The sequence below is a fragment of the Cavia porcellus genome, unplaced genomic scaffold (assembly GCF_034190915.1).
Source record: "Cavia porcellus strain 051 isolate PalLab524CR breed Dunkin Hartley unplaced genomic scaffold, mCavPor4.1 scaffold_6, whole genome shotgun sequence".
Taxonomy (NCBI): domain Eukaryota; kingdom Metazoa; phylum Chordata; class Mammalia; order Rodentia; family Caviidae; genus Cavia; species Cavia porcellus.
This window is the reverse complement of record NW_026947489.1, coordinates 94,292,411-94,313,098: the sequence shown is the minus strand read 5'-3', so window position 1 is coordinate 94,313,098 and position 20,688 is coordinate 94,292,411. Positions and strand designations below refer to the sequence as shown.

Below are 20,688 nucleotides of genomic sequence, written 5' to 3'. Positions count from 1 at the left end.
AGCCAATGCAGAGTTCACAAACAGAATCAAAATTTTGCCAAATTGTCCACAATCAGAAAGACCCCTGATCCGAGGTATCCCTGCATTTTCAGTCCATAGTGGGTTTGTCTATGTGCAGCCCTGGTGTAAATCAAGGAGAACCTGAAAACATTTTGAAAGAGAACCAGCGCTACAGATTAACTGCCTTCCCTTGACCAAAGGATTGGGCTCCTTCCTTGTGTGGTGTCCCAGGCCTCCTAGAGCCCTGTCCTGGCCCTGGCTCTTGCGCTCCCCCCCCCCCTTCAGGCTAGGTAGGACCATGGGCTTTTGGGGCTGGGGGCTTTGCCCTGGCCTGTCCTCGATTGGGGGATGTGATCCCCACTTCTCTCTCTCTCCCTGGCACTGGGAATTGATCACAGGGCCTTTAAGCTACATCTGTTGTTTTGTTTTGGACTTAGACCTTGCTACGTCTCTAAATTGCCTGAGCAGGGTTTGAATTTGAGATCCTCGTGCCTCACCCTCCCAGAGTGCTAGGATTACAAATGTGTAGTGCCATGCCCTGCCTCCTCTCCTCTTCAACCAACCTCTTCCCCAGAGTTTTAGTCACTCTAATCAACTTCCTCTCACACTTCCCACAAAGCTTTGTGGAAATAAACACTTACAGTTTTTTTGTTTCTCTCGATTAGCAGTTCAGGCTGGCCTCCAACTCATGATCCTCCTGTCTCAGCTTCCTGAGTGATGAGATTCGGGCCCTCTTTCCCATGCCTAGCTAATAATGAATCACTGCTCTAAATGTCACTAAGTGGATGAATGACAGGATTCTAATCCCTTCCAAGTGTCATAAACTCTTTTCAAACCGATTGTAGCAAAAACAAGCAAAGTAAAGTACTGGGAATTTACGTAAAGGGAAAAATCCCCAGAGCTGGGCTAGGGCGACTCCCTTGGGTGCGTCCAGACTCTGATGCAGAACCAGGACTCACCCTCCTCTTCCCGGTCCATGCCAGCACGGGTGTGTGCTAATAGCGGAGGTTCTTTCCGAATGCTGCCCCAAGCACCCAGTGAAGACGGGGTTTTCTGCTAGGTGCTTTCAGAGGCGCTTGAGGGCGTGGCATCTGCTCAGAACTCGCAGGGCCGCCTCCCACCTCCAGCGCTAGGGGCGGTGAGCAAGGGGCCGGGCTGGGGTGGAGCTGGGAGCTGGGAGAAGGCTCAGCGTCGCCTGCGCCAGCCCTGGGCACCAATAGCAGTACCAGCGGATTCCCAGGCGGGAGGGTCGCTGGCTGGGCCGGAGCCCGTGGTTGCTGGGCTCAGCAGAGCTGGAGGGGGCAGACCGGCCACCCGAGCTCCTCCCCTACCATTTGTGTGCGGGCTTCACACAGTCAGTGACAGCTGCAGATGTTCCAGAAAGCTGCAAGCCCCTAGGCCTGTAGCGCACAGACTGTGTGCGGGAGTGGGTCGGTGAGGCTGGGGCTCCTCCGGGCACAGGGGCTGAGAGCCGCTTCCCTGAGCTCAGGAGGGGCTGCAGGTGTTACTGGGAGATAGAGGCCACGTCTTACTTGATTTTCCTGTCTGCCGAGCTTGGAGCTTAACCATGGCTCAAAAACTTGCCTGGTCCAAGGTAGGAGATCTTGCATTGCTTCAGCTGGGTGTGGAGGTGCACACCTGCAATCCCAGCACTCAGGAGGCTAAGTTAGGCCAGCCTGGGCTACATAGCAAAATGCTGTCTCAAAAAACAAAACAAAAAAAAAAAAAAAACCTGATAGGAAAAATATCATATCTTGCTTAAATCCTTCCTTAGATGATTTCTGACGTGTGAATTCACAAAGTATACTTACATACACACAAACACCCAGCAGGTATGGATCATTTGTTTTGTCTTTCTTTCTTTTTTTGTGAGTACCAGGAATTGAACTCAGGACCTTGCACTTGCCAGGCAGGCACTGCATTGCTGAGCTACATCCCCATCCCTGGTACAGTATCATTTGGAGATATTATTTATTTTTATTTTTATTTTTTTAGATACAGTTCAATAGAGCAGCTCAGACTGGTCCTTTTTTTAAATTTTATTTTGAAGGTAGTAAAATATAACAGAACAAAGCCAATCGAGACAATGCAGTGAAATTGGTATAGAACTTTAGAGCAGGATCCAGTAACAGGTACCACAATAGATCTTGTTATCTTCACAATAGTTGTCCATTCCATCAGATAGAGCAAAGTCAACTCAAAAACAGAACACTATAAAACCAATCCAGGAGAATATTAAATAGAGCAAAACAATCATTACAAGACATAACAGTGAAAACAACCTTTGCCTGCAAACAGAAGATGGAAAGAAATCCCCATATTTGCCATATTTCATATGGTCATCCTCCCAAGAGATGCTCTGACCTTTGACCCCAGGTGCTAACCGGGTGTGGGGTGGGGGGGGGGGTGTTTGATTCTCAGCCCATGCACCGTAAGCTCACAGGAGCCACTGACTGAGTCTCCTCCGGGCCCACACCAGGAGCGCTTACCAAGACCGGGGGTGAATTGCCTTCTTGTGCAGCTGCCTAAGTCTCACCTTGGCCGGATCCCAGGTAGCCCCAGACTGGTCTTAAATTTACAATCCTCCTGCCTCAGCCTCCTGAATGCTAAGATCACAGGTGTGCACCACCATGCCTGGTTTATTTATTTGGAAATGTAATCCTCCGGGACCTCTTTTGTGCACATGACCATCTGTCAGGGTTGTAAGGAGAGGACTTTGGCCAATGTGAAGAGGGAAATCGATGTTGGACAGCTGCCGGGTTGTTCTTCAGACTTGAATCCGGGAATGTTCCAGACTTTTGCCCCAGGAGCTGACAGACGCCCCTCGGATGCACTGGTGGTAATGAGACTCAGCTCTGGGGCTCCCAGTTCCCAGATGGAGATTCCCAGCCGGGAGAAGTAAGTTCAACCAGTCAACACTAGTGTTCCCTGTGGGTTTCGTGACCTGTGGCCAGGGAACAGGCCACAGAATACCTGAGGCACAGGGTCCACGGCTGGCGGGAGGAGCAAGTCTGGTGAAGGGGCCCTGGAGCTACTCCAACAGCAGGTGCTGTCCATTCCAGGGCGCATGGCCTGGAATCCCAGCACCCAGGAAGCTGAGGCAGGAGAACTGGAAGTTTGAGTCCAGCCTGGAAAATTTAGTGACACCCTGCTTCAAAATAAAAAAAACAAAATTTAAAAAACAACCAGTTCAGTGAGAAGGCTCAGAGTCCCATTCCCAGTACCAAAAAGAACTGAAGGCAGGAAAAAAAAAAAAAAAAGAACTGAAGGCAGGAGAACCCTCTTTATGGGGACGATGGCAGGGGTGTGGGCACCATCAGAGAAGATGGGGGCTCCTGCCATGGGGCATCCCCTCAGGTCTGCAGCACCAGTCACCGTTGTTCAGCCAGGGAGGATTTCAGACCGGTGATCTCTGAGCAGACAGACACGAGGTGAACGTTTTCTGTCAAGCTGTGACACGTGCCTGCCATGGCCTCAGCGGGATAAGCCAGTCTCTGTTCCCGGAACTGCCACTTCCCCAGGAGTGGCCACTCACACTGTGTGGGAATTTGGGAGCAGCTTGGCTTCTGTGCGAGTGGCTTCTCCATCCACCTGTGTAAAACCCAGCAGCAGGACCTGCTGGCCTGGCCCCAAGCTGGCAGGGCTTGCACAATGAGCAGTGCCTAGAAGGGAAACTGAGGCTCAGGGAGGTGAAGCAGCCAGCCCAAGGTCAGCTGCAGGGCGAGTAGGGCACTGAGCTGTGTCCTGCCTGGTCTGGCTCTCATCCACTTGCTCCAAGTGCAAGTGTGTCTCCAGCCAAAGGCCGTTCATGCAAGTTAAGCAAGGTAGAATTGTGTTCTCTATTTGCACACGAGTGTACCTGGGCCCACAAGCCTGTGCCTGCACAGTGCATTCTTCTTCAGAGGCCCAAACTCCTCAGCTTTCCAGGCAGCGCAGCTGCTGAGCTGACTGCCACAGTGGCCCTGGGGGAGGGCGTCTTGGGCGGAAGAGGGAGCAGCGGGCAGTGCCGGGTAGACAGCCTGGTGTGGTCACAGATGCCTGTCATCTCAGCATTTGGGAGGCTGAGGCAGGAGGCTCCTGTGAGTCTGAGGCCAGCCTGAGTTACTACTGTCATGCTTTATGCTTATCGCCCTAGTAACCAAGCACCAACCATATAGTTATAGATTAACTGACCGCATCCTCATGCTGTTCTGTATGCGTCGTTCCCCCGCTCCACCCCAGTAACCTGTTTGCTATGTCAACCTTTGTTCCCCTTGTAAGAGACAAATGATGCTGTGTCAATCACTGTTCCCTTTATGAGAGACAAATGTTCCTAGAATTGGCAGACCAAGGGCTATGAATTGGCTAACCACCCACTGTGAAATGCCTCTGACCTCAAGCAAAGGGGAACAAAGGCCCACCTTGTTTCTCATCGCTATGTACTTAATGATCAGTGAACTATAAAATAGATGAACTATAAAAATTAGTCAAAATTCTAACTCAGTTGCATAGCTTTGCAAATTCCATCTGCACTGTGTCGCTGGGCCAGCTACAATAAATGCACTTTTTTTTAAAAAGACGTCATCTTGCCCCGTTTTTCATCTTGGGGGTCTTACTGGATTTTTCATCATGGGGTGTTGTGTTTTTTTTGGGGGGGTTACAACAACTACAGCGAGACTTTGTTTTAAAAACAAACAGCTGGGGATTTAGCTCAGTGGCACAAGCACCTGCCTGGCAAGTGTGAGGTCATGAGTTCAATCTCTGGTACTGGAAAAAAAAAAAAAAGACAACAAAAATAGCAATCCAGATGAACTGGTTGAGATGAGAGCAATACTCACTATGTGGGATTAGTGCAACCTTCCCAGAATAGACAGAAAGGCCAGTAGGAGGCCCAGCAGGAAGAGCCAGGACAGCACGTGCAAAGGCCCTGCACAGGAAGGCTAGGCGGGATCCTTGGGCAGCAGAGCCTGCCTGGTGAGGCTTCTTGAGGACCAGCAGAACAGGTGTGGCTGATGTCATGAGATCCAAAGGAGAGCAGCACCCTTTGGACAAGAGTGGGGTGCTTGTGTGGAGACAGTGGCGTTTGTGTGCAGGCATACCCCGAGTGCCCCCGGAGTTCAGGCCGCTTCTCCCCTGCTAGTGGGCAGCAGCTGTGAGGCTGGGGTCCTCTCACCTGACAAGTTGATTTTATAAATTGCTTCCCCCCCTCCTTTCTTCCTCTTTTTTTTTGAGACAAGCCCCAGGCTGGCTTTAAACTTTCAGTGATCCTACCACCTCAGCCTCCTGAGTGCCGGGATCATAGGGATGTAGCACTGTGCCCAGCACAATTGCTTTTTGTCCCTGTTGGTGACATCCTGGGTCTCTCCCCAGATCTCTTTGCCACGCGTCTTTTGAAATTTTTTCTGGCACTGAGCTCCACCTTCCCCAGCTTATGATTTCTCTTCACTTTTGAGACAGGATCCCGACGTGTGACCCTCCTGCCTCAGCCTCGAACAGTGTGGTATCACAGGGTGTGGTCACTGCCGAGCCTCCCTGAGCTGGGGTCCGACAGCTAATCCCACCAAGCTCGGGGAGCGCAAAGACATTTTTAGAACTTTAGAAGCCTGACGGATGTCTCTTCCGGATGTGGCTAGAGCTCCCAAGCCTCTCTGAGGTGACACGGAAAACTGCCATCACCCGCACCTGTGTAACCAGCCACCCTCCCGAGTGTGTCACTATGATTGACTTGGAGGCCACGGGGGGGGGGCATCAGGGTGTGTTCTTGGTGTGTGCAGGCAGGTCACAGTGCACGGCCTTGGAGACTGAGTCTGGTCCCTGACCCCTTCCTCTCTGATCTTCCCCCGCCCGCTGTGTCCTGCCTGCTGCCTTAGAGCAGCTGCCATGGCCTGGCCCCCCCTAAACCATAATCCTCTCCTCCATGAGGCTATGGGGAGCCAGTGCTTTCTCCCAGCTCAGAGTTTATTTGCTCATGAATCGGTAACCTGGGCGGGCTGAGGTCTGCTGGCTTCAGCCTGCACTGGGGTGCCCCGAGCTCTCTGTTCACCCTAAAGCACGGGTGCAGACCACGGGAGGCTCTCAGCGAGTTGGACACACTTATAAACCATCTTTGCACTCACTGGGTGTCCGAACTCTTTTATTTCTATGGCACTGGGGATGAACCCCAGGGCACACTGCACCCCAGATTTTGCAAGTCCAAGTCACAGTCTTGCTTAGCTCCCCTGGCTGGCTGATTCCAGGTGACCCTCCTGCCTCAGCTTCCTGAATGCTGGGAGGACAGGCCTGCACCAAACCCAGCTTAAGGCAACTTTATTTCCATTCTGTTAACTCAAGGGCTTTTGTTTTCCTTTGCAGAGCTGCAGACCAAGCCCAGGACCCTGTGTGGGAGAGGAGTGCTCTCTGCCAGAGCTGGGTCCACCCTGGCTCCACCTGTAGCTTTACTCCAAGCCAAGAAGCAGGTGCCGGGATTCTGGGTGGGCAGAGCTGAGGGGTACAAGAGGCTGTGCTCATCTGAGTCCGCCCCTCAGGTCCCACTGTGGAACCCATCCTGGATGGGCCTTTCCTCTCCCATGACTTAGAGGTTCCCCCAGATGTGGGGTGAGAATCCTAACCCTGCCTTCTGGTTCCATGATGACTAACTGATTGTGGGAGATACTTGGTACGGTTCCCAGGACATGGGAATCGGCCCACACATGCCTTCCCTGTACTGTCAGAAGCAGCTGCTACATGGACACATTCCAGCACGAGGTGGTAAGCTCTGATCTGGACTAGGGAGGAGCTGCTGCTGGTGGAGTCAGCAGAGGCAGAGATAAAATTAGTCTGATGAATCTGGGGAGACCCAGGGGAGCTCACATGAGATGAAAATTTTTTTTTTTTTTTTTTTTGCGGTACCAGGGATTGAACTCAGGACCTTTTGCTTGCCAGGCAGGTGCTTATGCCACTGAGCTAAATCCCAGGCAGGGTTGGGACTTAGAAGGGTGAGTAGGAGTTTACAGGGAAGGAAGGAGGAAAGGGAAGGTATTCTAGGTGGATGGGAACACCTAGAAGATGGAGGAGATGACGAGTTCAGGGCCGGTGGCACAGTGTGGTGCCTGAGGTGGGAAGGATGCAAAGCTCATGTTGACTTGGTGGAATCTTGGGGCCAAACCGAGGGGACACAAGCAGTGACAGCAGCTGGGTGTGCTGGAGGCTCATTGTTTTGTTTTTGTTTTTGAGACAGGGGCTTACTGTATTGCCCAGGCTGGCCTCAAACTCAACAGCAATCCACCTGCCTCAGCCTCTCAAGTGCTGGGATCACAAGTGTGCACCAACATGCCCGGCTTGTGCAGTGGACTCTTATTGAATTTGAACTCAATTTGTCCACACAGGCTACCTCTAACTCAGGCTGGTTGTAAGTCAAGACTATTTTTCCCACAAGAAATAATGGAAGTGCCCATAGTGGGTTCCAAGCCTCCCAAAGCTCCCCTTAACTAACCTTTTCCTAGTAGCATACAGGGCTGCATAACTTGCCAGAGACAGCAATAATCTTCCCAGTATGTTCACTAAAAAGCTATCAAATGTTCCTAGTTTACCAGAAACCAAGTTTCACGCTGCACTCACTATTCAGGTTGACCTCTCCCACTGGCAGGAGGGGAGGATGGGTGGAAGGGGGGTATGGTTGGAAGGGGTGTCCCCTCCTCTACGGACATCAGGGATCGGCTCTCTGTCCTTTCTGTCCTCGGGAGAAGCTGGAGCCCACCAGGACCTGTCACTGCCTCAGGAACTCTGGACCTATTCAGAACTGTAAACTGCTCTCCAGATGCTGCTTCCCTGGTCTAACGCTGTTCTTTCCAATCGTGATTGCTTTCTTCTTCCTTTTGGTACTGGGAATCGAACTCAGGACCTTGCACTTACTTGTCAGGCAGGTGCTTATGTCACTGAGGTGTATCACCAGTCCCAGATTGCCTTCTGTCTCTTCCCTTCCTTTCTCAGCTACCTTTCCGTAGCAGGAATCACAGTGAGTTGACGAAGCACTGACCAAAATCACATGCACAGACTCACGCATCTGGGCTCAGATCGATGTTTACATACACTGCTGCAATCACAGTGGCCGGCATTTGGGTCGAAACTCAAGGCTTTGGTCAAGGTGAACCCCAGAGCCAGGCTGTAACCCAAGTTGTTTGCCCAGGAGGCAGGCTAACTCCAGCGTCCGTAGTAACTTTTGTCTTACAGTGCTGTGCATGGAACCCAGTGCCTTGTAATTATAGGAAGCCCCACCTCAGCCCCAAGCCCTCGGCCTGACCACTGTTGCTTTGGCTTTGGTTTCCCTCAGTGGGTGGCAAGGCCTTTCCGCTCTGCGCATGGGGCTGGCATGAGAAGAGGTGGTAAGAACTTTGCCAATAGAAGTCATTGACAAATGTTAGAGCCTGGTATCGGGGCGGGACTGCATGGGAGTCCACAGCCAAATCGAGCTCAGTCAGATGGGTGAGGTCTGTCCTGCCATGAAGACAAAGATAAACAGCAGGGTTGGTATGGGGGCACAGACTGTAAACCCAGCTCTTCCGGAGGCTGAGGCAGGAGGATCACAAATTCACAATTTAAGCCTTGTCTCAAAATAAAAAGGGGAAAGATGTAACTCAGTGTGCAGCTCTTGGATTGGATTCCCAGAATTGGGGGGGGGGGGCAGAACTGTGAAGCCCTAACCCTAAAGGCTGAGTCATTTTTGTTTCTTGAGACAGGGTCTCCCTGTACAGTTCTGGCTGACCTCGAACTCGCCGTGATCCTCCTGCTTCAGCCTCCCGAGTGCTGGTGTCACAGTCATGCGCCCCCGAACCTGGCATGGTCAATGATTTTCTCACCAGGAATTAATAAGGACACCGATTTCCAGGAAGGACTGGAGGAAGGGACTCCATTTTCAACCTTCAACCTTTATTTTTTTTTTTTAAACCAAAGATAAATGTTCATTTCACTGAAAACACTGTCACCAGGGATTATCTGTATGTTGGGCTCATGAGCCCTATCCCCGAGCGGGGCCTGAGACCCTCGAACTCTGGGAGGCTGAGGCAGGAGCATGGTGTTTAAGCCCAGCCTGGGCAAGTTGACAGAGAGCAGGACAAGGGACTTCGCTCAGTGCTAAAGCCCCAGACTCCGTCCCCAGTAGGAGAGCAGGCCTGTGCAGGCAGTGACTCAGGTACCACGTACACGAAGTGCAAAGGAGCCGATGGGCGACCCCGTGCGCCTGGCGGCCGTGTCCCCGCGCCGGGCCGGTCATGGGTGTCACTGGTGTCACAGTGTCGCTGCCCTGCTGCCCGGCCCCCCACGCACCTCGGTAATTTCTCCGCGCTCATGTCACGACTAGGGCGCGTGCGTCCTGGTACACGGGGGCCCAGGTCCCCTCGCGGCCTTGGGCAGCCGGGCCGGGTGCGGGGCGCGGGCCCGCCAGAGCAGCGCTGCAGCCCACGCCCACGTTGTGCCCGGGCAGAGGCGGCGCGGATGATGGGGGCCAAGCGGGCATTTAAAGCGCCCTGACGTCACGCGCTGCCAGGAACTCAGCTGAGTTTTCAGCAGGCCGTTCCGCCAGCGCGCGCCCTCCCGCCGCACGCCTGTGCCAGCTCCTCCCGGGCCGCCGCGGCAGGAGGAGCAACGCGCCCTCGGAACAGCCAACATAGGGGCGTCCCCAGCGGGTTCCAGACTCCGCCCCCTCCGCTGGAGGCTCCTCTGATTGGTCAGTAGGTGGGGCTTCGGCCGCCCAGCGCCCCCGCTGGGGCGTCTGAGTAGCCGAGCGCGCTGCCCGTCTCATGAATTATGCATAAAGGCGGGTCTGGGCCGGGCCCGGGCAGGTCGGGGATTGGCTGAAGGAGCTGTAATTCAGCGGTTTCCGGAGCTGGGGCGGTGCGGCCCGGGAGGGGGAGCCTAAGGTTCCGACGTTGCCACCTCCGAGGGAAGAGCGTCCCGGCGGAATCCCGACGACAACCCGCTCGGTGCCGCGTCCCCTCTCGGCCCCGACAGGCCCGGGCCCGAGGAGTCCCAGCCCGCCCGGCGCCGCACAGCCCGGCCCGTGGGGCCTCGGCCGGGAAGCAGGTGAGGCTGGGTGGGGCTGCGGGGCGCGCGAGTGCCGGGCCGGACCGGGACCGGGGTCGCGGCGATCGGAGTGGGGGCACGCGGGTGACATGGAGGGTAACGGCGCGGGGACGCCCGGAACTCCCGAGGGACTGGGCCGACTGTCAGTCGTCCGCCCCGTGCGTGGGGGGGTTGGGCGGGGGCAGAGGCCCTCCTGCCTCGGCTGCCCGGCTGGGCCACTTCCTGGCCGGGCCGGGCGGCTGCCCCCGGGGTAGGATAGGTGTCGCCCCGGCCATTGCCTAACAGTCGGGTTTCCTATCGGGAAACCGTAAGACCTGATACCTTTTTACACCCGCCCCTGGGTGAAGCCCCGCTCGCGCCCACCCTGGCAAACAAATAAAATAATAAAGTGAACCCGAGACGTGATCGGGGCGCGGAGCGCCTGTCTTTCCTCCGTGGCGTCGCCCCCGCAGAAGCACCTGGGGAAGTGGCCCGGGAGGCGAGCGGCCAGCCTTGCGGTCGCCGGAGCGGGGTTGCCTCACTAACTGCACGGGGCAGCGCGGGCCAATCAGGCCCGAGTTTCCTGTCGCGCAGCCAAGGTCTTGGCAAACGCGGACCAGAGGGAGACAAAGACGGGCTGGCCGGCTTGGCCGAGCTCCGGGGCACCTCGTACCTGCGCCGCCGGCTGCGGTTGCACGGGAAGCGAGCAGGCCGGGAGCCGCCTGCGCAAGTCGGTTCTTCCCCGGAATCGGCCAGCGCTGAGTGTGGAGACGCCTGGGCTCCCCAGGGGTTCGGCTCTACTTCTCATTAACCAGCGAAAGCAACGCGGAGTGCACCTGCTGGCGCCCGGGGAGGAATCGAGGGCTTCTCTGTCGCCTGGCCTGGCATCCGTCGTAAGGTTTGGACTGGTGGTTTGCATGGGGGTTTCTTCGGAGTAAATCAAAAGTGGTGAATCATTTCCATCGTTTACGAACGTAGCAAGGCTGTGTTATGACTTGCTTCAGCCAAATTCTTAGTCTTGCTAAGTATGTATATGTTCCTGGAATCGACACACTGTTTCTTTACTACAAGCCCCAGACGCCAGACTGGGGGAGCTTCTGCTCAGACATTTGCACAGTGGCGGCGGTAGGGGGAGAAATCTGGAATATATTTATGTATTTATATATTTTTTCGTACCAGAGATCAAACTCATGATGCCAGGCAGAGGCTTATGCTGCTGAGCAAAATCCCTGGCAAAATCTGGAATTTAAAAACCAATAATTGCGGAGTGTTGATCTTGGTCTATTTGTTAGTGTACCTGTCACAAAGGACTTGAGCACATTCATGCTAGGAAAGTACTTTACTACTGAGCTACATCCCCAGCCCTTAAAAAAAATTCACATATATACTTATATACATGTTTGGGGCTTTTTTTGAGACAAAGACTCATGTAGTTAGGGCTGGCCTTGAACTCACTGTAGTCCAGGCTAATTTCAAATTTGTGGGAATCCTCCTGCCTCAGCCTTCTGGCTGCTGGGATCACAGGCATGTAACACAAGGCTCAGCAGTGTTTTATGTTTTTGATTTTGAGGCAGAGTCTTGCTAAATTGCCCAGGCTGGCCTCACACCTGCAGCCCTCCTCCTGGGTAGCTGAGATGACAGGTTTGCACTGCCTCACCTGGCTCAGATTCCTGGATCTTTGCTGTCTTGCTTGTTTGAAAAGAAGAGCCATTTGGGGCCCTCAGTGATGATGTGGCCCTGGTAGGTGTGTGGGGCAGGGACCTGTGACTGTGACGCTGTCCCTTGATTGGAGACAAAGAAAGGGAGGCCCGAGAATGCCACACAGGGCAACTCAAGTCTCTGTATTTTGTGAGTTCTCGGCGCCTGCACCGTGCTGAGTGCGGGGACTTGGTCAGGGGTCCCCGCCGGCTCTTGGAGGAGCTAAGGGACTCCAAGGATGAATGGGGAGAAAGAGAAGCAGAAATGGGCTGATTTAGGTCATTTTCACCCCTGCTCAGGAAGTAGCTGGTTTTATGGTCAGCAGAATTCCCAGTGAGGTTCAGCTGCTGCTAGCAGAGATGTGGGTACCAGGCAACCTCGACTCAATTGTCCTTTAAACCCAAGTGTCCGTGGTTTTGCAGCGGTCACCTTGCACGGTCTCCTTTCGGCCCCTCCTGGGACCTGACCTTGTGCTGAGAGGGGCGGGGCGGGGGGGGGGAGTCTCCTGGAGGACCAAGCCCAGCTCCTCTGCAGCTCCTGGTTTCTGAGCACTGCTGTGGAATGCAGCAGAGGGTAACTTTTCCCACTTGGCTCAGTCAGTGTTGGGTCTGCGAGGGCAGCCTAATAAATGCTCTCCTCGTTGCTTCGCTGAGACAGTCTGTGTGGTCCAGGCAGGCCTTGAGCTCCTTATGTAGGACCGGGGATATAGCTCATCAGCACAGCACCCGTTTGGCAAGTGCAGGGTCCTGAATTTGATTCCCAGTACAACCCCCCCCCCAAAAAAAAAAACACAAAAAGCTCCTTTTGTAGCCCAGGCTGGGCTTGAATTCATGATGCTCTTCCTGCCTCAGCCTCCTGAGCGCTGAGGTCACAGGTGAGTACCGTCTTGCCAGGTAGCAGGCACTATAACCATTTGTGGTGACAGACTGAGGCCATCTGGGGCTGACCTGTGTTGTGTGGCAGGTAACCGCTGGTACTGAAGCACACCAAGGACAGGTGCCTTCCATGCTGTGGTGGTCGGCATACCTGGGATCCCAGCACTCTGGGAGGCTGAGGCAGGAGGATCCCTGTGAGCTCGAGGCCAGCCTAGGCTACATGGTGAGACCCAGTGTTAAATCAAAATAAAAGAATGGGGGGCAAGAAGATACCGAGATGTGACCCCAAATGCTGGTTTAGGGGAGTTAGTAAGGGCAAGGGAATTGCTGCTTGTGAAGGCCTTCTCGATAAGGACGGGAGGTTGTTGGGGCCCTGACAGACTTGAGGCCCCATCCTGGGTTCCAGTGAGTCTGGGCTGTGCTGGCATGAGCAGAATCCATTGGCACTGCCCTGCGCACTCGGGGTGAAAAGTATAGGGAACCTATGTGCAAAAGTTTGTTTCTGCGGATTGTTGACTGGCTACATACACATTGCCACCCAGTTCTTTTTTGTTTGTTTGTTTTTGTTTTTGCCCTGCTGCTTCCATTTTTGTCTTTCATATTGAAAAATATTTTTATGGTGGCTTTTGGGGGCTTTATTTTAGGGAAAATGACCCACAGGGCTGAGGGCATTGACCATTCCCGGAGGGTTGGCACAGGTACGCTGGGCCCTGAGTGCAGTCTCTGAGCCCACAGAGAATGCAAACAGGCAAATCGTAGTCAGCGGCAGCACCCAGGGGGGTCCCCAGAGCCCCGCTGCCCAGGGCACAGCTGGACTATGTGGCCTGACTGGGTCCCCCACCTGCGAACTGTGGCTTCCGTGTCCTGTGGAGGCGGGGTAGGATTTGGTGGTGAATTGTTTAACATTCCCAGGTTTTCAGAGGAGAAACTTGTGGGAGAATTAAGTTCCTACGCTGTTCATTCTCTCTCGTCCCATCAGGAGTCTCACAGCTCTTTTGGTGTTTTGAGACAGGGTCTTGCTACGGACCTCAGGCCGGCCTCAGAGTCACTATGTGTCCCAGGCTGGCTCAGACTGGCAGCGATCACCCTGCCTCAGCCTCCTGAGAGCTGGGGGACAGGCGAGGGTTCCCACCCACATCAGCAGACGCACATGGAGAACTGGTTGTGCCCAGCTGGGCCTGAGAAGAACAAATTGTCCGCTTCCAGAAGACTGGTATGAGGTTCGGGCAGGGAGAAGCTAGGTAGGGGCCTGCTGTTTCCTGTGTAGGATCTGAGCTTCAGTTTCCTTGTCTGTGGAAGGAGAGGATGATGACAGTGCTGCTCCATAGGTGCTGTTGCAGAAACTGCACTTAAGTGCTTGGCTGTCTGCTGGTGCTTATGAAGCACTTTGCAAACTGAAGTTCTTAATGTAATTATTTTTTTGTCTTTTTCATTTTTATCGGTACCGGGGATCGAACTCACGACCACTTGCTTTTAAGGCAGGTGCTTATGCCACTGAGCTAAATCCCCAGCCCCCCAAACTGAAGTTCTTATTAAATGCCCAAGAAAAGAGATCCATTCTCTCCAGGGGTAAGGCCAGGCCTTTATTACAGAGGACTTATTCAGGTAGCACCTGGACAGGGCTCTGTAGGATGCACAGGAGTAGTAGTTCCATTCAAGGTTGAAGGAGCAGCCAGGAGCCTTCCAAGCACTGCTCGTGGTCTAGGACGGCAGGGGAGGGGAGGCCACTGAGTCATGTCAGTCACTGTTCATGTGTGGAGTATAAGCATCACTCAGATCGATCAGTCATGTGATTATCACCGAAGTGCTTACCTGGCCTTTGCTTGCTGGGGAGGACTTTCTGCCTGCAGGAGACTTGTGCTGTGGCCTTGGGACACACACTAGGCTCTGGCTCTGAGAGCTTCAAGGCAAGGACCGCGCGGCTCCGATCCAGCTCTGTACCGGACCTCAGGCTGCTGCTTGGGTTCTGTGGGTCCCATGCAGGATGCAGAGGCTGAGGCTTCTGGGTCTGCCATGCAACAGCGGAGGCCAAGGCCGGGAGCCAGGCACTAAGAAGTGCTGTCACCATCACAGTGTGTGCACGTGGAATCATGAGTCACGGGGGTCAGGGTGACCCAAGGAAGAGACTGAGCTGGGCTGGGGATTTGCGTGGAGGCCTCACAGGCCTCCACCCGCAAAGCCCTCGCTCTTGTGCCCTGCCTCTGACAAAACCTGTGTTCTCTGAGCTGAGCGCAACATGCTAGGAGCCTTCTGTTTTTGCTCCCCCTCTCCCGTCGCTGGCACTGGAACTCAGGGCCTCCGTGCTGAACCCCAGCCCCAGCCCTTTACTGCGACAAGGTCTTGCTAAGCTGCCCTGGCTGGGCTTGAACTTGGCACCTTCCTGCCTCAGCCTCTCAGAAGGCCAAGATCACAGGTGTGCGCCTGCTTGGCATGTTAAACCCTGATCTCTGCCTGGGGTATGGTGCCTGGGAGTTTCTGGTGACACAAGCCGTGCAGGTGACCCTGAAGGAGTGGTGGGGCTCAGGGTTTGTCAGGGAAGCACCTGGAGAAAGCTGGGTCTCACCTCTACCTCTGGCTGGGAACTCTTCTGCCTCTACCTCCTGAGGAGCTGGGAGGCACTGCGCCCCACCAGGCAGCACGGATTGGCTGGCAGCAGCAGAAGCCGCCATCCTTTCTTTTCCGTCTGCAAGCCTGAGTCAGGGTGCGTCCTGGGGACCGGCCACGTGCAGCAGCTTTCTTTCCTGTACGTACCGGGCCCCTTGTGACTGCTTTGCACACCAGTATCACAGTGTCCCTGGGGTCTCTAATGGGGCCCAGGGCCTCTCATCGCTGTCGTGCTGGGGGACAGGAGGAGCGGGAGCCTGGGTCTCCTGTGGTGTAGGCAATAGGAAGCCGGCAGGGCCCGAAAGAGAAAGTGAAAGTGGGGCTGGGCTGCCGGTCGAAGCCATTTCGGAAAGGGACAGGGACAGGCCCGGCCACAGGGCTTGTGGCTCAGCTTGGTCCAAGAGCGGCTGGAGCCCAGAGCCCAGAGCCCGGTCCTGGCCTGGCGTTCAGGGCCATGTAGTCCCGGTAGCACCCGCAGCGGGTGTGGCTTTGCTCCTTGTTTTTTAAACTACTGGGATTGAACCCAGGTCTTCAGCACCGAGCTGCATCCTCCCCTTTCTTGTCTCCAGCAGGGCCTCACCATGGAGTGAGGTGGCCGGGCTGGGCTTGCATGTGGTCCTCTCGCCTCAGCCCCCACCTCACCTGAGCAGGAGTTGCTGTGCTTCCTCACCCGAGCAGAAGGGAACAGATCTCTGGGACTCCCTGGGGTCACCAGGTGACTCCACCCTCAGATGGTCAGGCCCCAGAGCGCCCAGGTCTCTGCTTGTCACACACACCTGTCCTGTGCCCTGTTCCCGTCCCAGTGCTGGAGGTGGGGGGGAGGCGCACCAGGGTGCACGAGAGCTCTCTGCTCAGCTTTGCTGGAAGTTTAAAACTATCCCCAAGTCAGAAAGCTTATTCATGCAAAAAAAGAAAAAGAGCCATTTCTGAAGAAATACATGAGATGTTGGGATCAGAAGTGCAGGGGCCTCGGGTGCGTGGAGGCTCAGGGGCTTCGGCTGAGCAGGCTCAAGGCCCCAGATCTGGCACAGCGTGCACAGGCACACACACATATGTGTAAACACATGTGCATACTTACCCCCAAACAGAACTGGTTTGTTATCCATCGTAAAACCACACACGGGGCAACTCCTCCCCTCCCGCCCTGCACTGGTGGCCTTTTGATATCTGTGAAGAAATGGGAGGCACAGAGAGGGCGCTTCTAGCAGAGCACTGTGACATGTGCCTGCCATCCCAGCACTCTGAAGGCTGAGGCAGGAGGATCTCTGCCAATGCCAGCAAAGCCTGGGTTCATGTCCCGCATCACAGCTGGGCATGTAGGATTTGGGTGTGGTGTTATAGAAGAATACTCAAAATTATCCGAAGAGACTGTAAAGGTCTTTCCCTTTCCTAACTAGTATGTTTGTGTGAAGCTAAATTTTCCTCAAGTACTTCAGCCAAGATGGGATTTTACAACAGACTGATTGAGAGCAGTCACAAGAATTCAGCCGTTTTCTGCTGTGCCAGATGGCAGATTTCCAAAACTTCCAGCAGTGCCAGTGTTTCTACTAGTTTTTTTGGTTTACTTTGGAAAATAGTAACTACTCTTAGCATGCAGTAGGCTTGAATTATTTTTAAAAATGAATTAAGCAAGGTGGGCCCAGTGGCATATGCCTGTCCTCCCTCCGGAGGATTGCAGTGAATTTGAGGCCAGCCTGGACTATGTATTGAGACCCTGCCTCGAAAGACACCAAAAGAAAAAAGAAAAAAATTCCCTGGTTATTTGAGATCAAATTGCGCCCATAGGGCTCAGGAATTTTTGTTTTTCAAATACAGATGAACGGTCCAGTGAGCCAGTAACACATAAAGAAAAATGCTTTGAAGATTCCTTTTTATTTTGTTTACTTTTCCCGGAGTTTATGTACCTGACTGTTAAGCAAGGAAAGGTTATGACTGACTAAAGAAAGGACTCCCAGTTTTCCCCATCCGAAGGCTGGTTTTATTGCTAGAAGGTCTGTGAACCTTTTAAAAGCTGTTTATGCCTGCAGGGTAACTTTCTGTTGTAGTTTGAGGCTGAGCTCCTCTGTACCAGGTTGGCCTTGAACTCCTGGTGATCCTCCTGCTTCAGCCTCCTCCCAAGTGCTGGAATTTGCTTGCATTAAAATTTTTTTTTTTTTTGTCTTTTTCATTTTTATCAGTACCAGGGATCGAACTCACGACTGCCTGCTTGCAAGGCAGGCGCTTATGCCGCTGAGCTAAGTCCCCAGCCCCTGAATTAATTTTTGAAAGTTTTTTTGGTTTTTGTTTGTTTGTTTGTTTGGTTTTTTTTTAACTAGTTAACACTAGTAACCTACTGATTTACTTCAGATAACTGGGAATGAGGTTCACTCTCTTTTGTTACCTGTGACCAAAGCTCTCAATTTTCTTGTAATTGTGTAACAAATTTGAAAAGACATTTGCTTGTGGTTGTTAGAGATCTTAACAGTAGAGATAAGATTTAAAAGTGGATAATTGGGGAAGCCTGGGGCTGTGAGATGCTCACCCTTATCTGGGGGATGATACTTACCCTGCCCAGAGGGCAGGGGTGGAATTCTTGCTGCCCTAGATGCAATGATGGGTGTGATCCCCCCCCCATGGGTGTGATTTCTGCAGCTCAGACCTTAATCACTCTGCTGCCACACACTGGAAAGGTGTCTCTTATTTTTTTGTTCCAGCACTGAGGATTGATTGTTCAGGGCTTTCATCACACACAGCCAAACCTCGGCTCTTTTAAATTTATTTTTTATCTTTTGGAGACAGTGCCACCCTGAAGTTGCTAACTTGCCCAGGCTGAGTTTGAACTTGTGATCCTCCTGCTTCAGCTTCCCAAGATGGTGGGATTCTAACCACTCACCACCACACCTGGCTATAAAAGCACAATTAGGTTAAGTTTTTAAAGTTAATAGACTGGAAGCAGCTCGTGATCCCAGCTCTTAGGAGGCTGAGACAGGAGGATTCCTGGCCACTCTGGGCTGCATAGCAAGACCCTATCTCAAAAAAACCCCAGAAATTAGTAGCCTGGGGCTAATGGCCCAGCGCTGGCCTAGCATGCTGAAGGCCCTGGGTTCCATCCCCACCCCACCCACAAGTGGTTTTGGATTTACAGACACTGTGCCCAGGTGCATACTGCATTCCCCAGGTATGCATTGCCCTCCAAGCTCCGCTGGTGACAGCTTTGGGAATGTGCTGCCCCAGTCACCACTGGGGAACCCAGCAGGCACCAGCTTATTAACTGTGGCCTGTGTTTCTGTAACTGCTGCCACCCAGCAGTTTCAGGGCCCTGAACATCCCGACTTTCACCTCTTCTTAAGCCCGGAATCGGGGATCTTTTTTATCTTTTTTGGTTGGGTTTCGCTGGCTCCTAAGCAGCTGGCGACTGGGGTACACCGATGGGCCTGGCTTTGTTTCCCGTCACCTCCTGCTGTCCAGTTGTCACCACCCCGTTGCTAGCCTCAAGACCTCTCCAGACTCATGTTCTTACTCATGTGTGCCCGAGTGCGGCTTCCAGGCTCGTGGCGTCGGAGAATGAACCTGGGAAGGCTGAGCTCTCTCCCAGCCCTTTCTAAGTTATCTCCACGGGGTAGAGGCCGGATCGCTTAGTCTCCCAGGCTGGCCGGAGCTGCTCACCCTCCTGCGGGCGCAGCCTCACACGCTGGTCTGCATGGCGGAGTGGACACTGCACAGGAATGAGCACAGTCCCCTTCCCTGTTAGTCTACTGGGCCCTGTTTGCTGCAGCTTCCAAGTTTTCTTTTCTTTTGAGACAGGGATCTTGCTGTGTAGCTCAGGGTGGCCTTGAACACCTTGAGACCCTCCTGTCTCAGCCTCCCAAGGGCTGGGTGACTGGCCTGCAACCCTACACCTGGCTCTGGAGGTTCAGCTTAAAGAACAGCATGAGATAGTGGCTTCCAAGGAGACTGATGGGCCCAGCAAGTGTGGCAGAGTGTGGGCTTGCACCTGCTTGGCTCTGGAAACCCCAGATTAGAGCTTAGCGTTGAAAAGTTTAGGGTTTGCCTGGGCCTGGCTCAGGTCTTGACCCTGAGCTGGGGAAGCTGAGCCCAGCAGCTCAAGGTCAGTTCCGGCTTCGGGGAACCTGTCTCGGAAAAACCCCAGGGGCTCAGAGCAGACACCTGCCCTAGGTGGACACCTGGCCCAGGTGGGCGCTGTCCTGTTATCTTTACAGCTCTGGTTGGGGTCATGTTCTCCAGGGTGTGGTCGGGCTGGGCTCAGCGGGGACAAAGACCTGTCTTTGGCGTCACCACCTCTACTCTGCCACCGGCTCCAGATCAGGAATGTTTAGGTCACTGGGTGAGTAAGGTCATTAAGAGGGGTCTCCAGGCTGGGCATGGTGGCACACACCTGCCCTCCCAGCAGAGGCTGAAGCAGGGAGATGTCTGCCGAGTCTTGGAGCCCAGCATGGGCTGCATAGTGAGTTCAAGGCCAGTCCGAGCTACGTGGGAACCTGTCAGGAAAAACAAAAGCAAATCAGAAAACAAGAAAGTGATTCGTTTTTTTTTTTTTAAAGGTTCCTTGTAAGGGAAGATAAAATGCTACTCTTTGTCTTTCTATTGCTTTTTGATACTAACCATTTTGCTTAAAAATAACACTAATTTGCATCCCGGTAATGCATGCAAATATTTGAAAACCAAAGAAAGCTTAGAAGCTACTGTGGAGTGAAGCAGCCTCCTGCCCCTGCCCAGCTATGAGAGCTGCTTCCCGGCCCTCCAGCTTCCCCCGGGCCATGGGCTTGGGCTACTGTTTGCTTTTTCCTTCTGTGGTGCTGGGGTTCAAACCTAGGGTCCAGTCCGCCTCTTCACTCAGAACCCTCCTGCCTCAGCCTCCTGAGTGCCCCCACCCCTTGCTCCACCAGTTTAGGCACCTGTCGAGCTTCTGGTAGGTTGAGAAGATGCCTTTCCTCACCACCTCCGCTGCTTCCTGCCTCCCAGTGTTTTACTCTGCTCAGAAAGACGATGCTCAGGTGTGAAGTGAGCCATAATGGAGTGCCCTGGAGCGGAAGCTTCACTGACTCCCTGGCAGCTGCTGGAGGTCTGGGAGGGGGCCCGGCTGTCCTGGGCCAGCTTCTCCTCTGCTGCATAGGGGAAGTGGTGGCCGGGATGGGGTTGGGTCTAGAACCCAGGGCAGAGTCAGGCAGTGACTGGGGTGGACAGGTCTCTGTCCAAGGTCCCCAGGGCGAACAGTGACTGCAAGCGATGTCAGCTGGAGATGAGAACACAGCAGCAGGTGTTTCTTGTGAGTTCTTGGAATTTTGGGGACAGGTCTTGGTATATGGCCCGGACTGGGCTCACATTTGCAGTGATCCTCCTGCCTCAGCTTCCCAAGTGCCGGTCAGAGTAGTTTCCGGCATAGCCAGTGCCAGGGAAAGGGACGGACCCCTCTCAGGAGCATGGGCCCCTGGGGGTGTGCCTGTCACATGACCCAGAGGCCTCGAGGCTAGAGCTGGCTGTCCCTCTGAGTCCCTGT

General features: G+C 53.9%; 1 protein-coding gene across 5 annotated transcripts in view; it reads left to right on the top strand.

The window, feature by feature from the left end:
- The first annotated feature begins 9,837 nt into the window (after positions 1-9,837).
- Stat3 (signal transducer and activator of transcription 3) overlaps positions 9,838-20,688 on the top strand; it is a 29,000-nt gene continuing 18,149 nt past the window's right edge. For all 5 annotated transcript variants that reach the window (XM_005002452.4, XM_013149674.3, XM_003466984.5 and 2 more), the window contains exon 1: positions 9,838-10,035. The gene's annotated coding sequence lies outside the window, so the exon portion shown is untranslated. The remainder of the gene's footprint in view (positions 10,036-20,688) is intronic.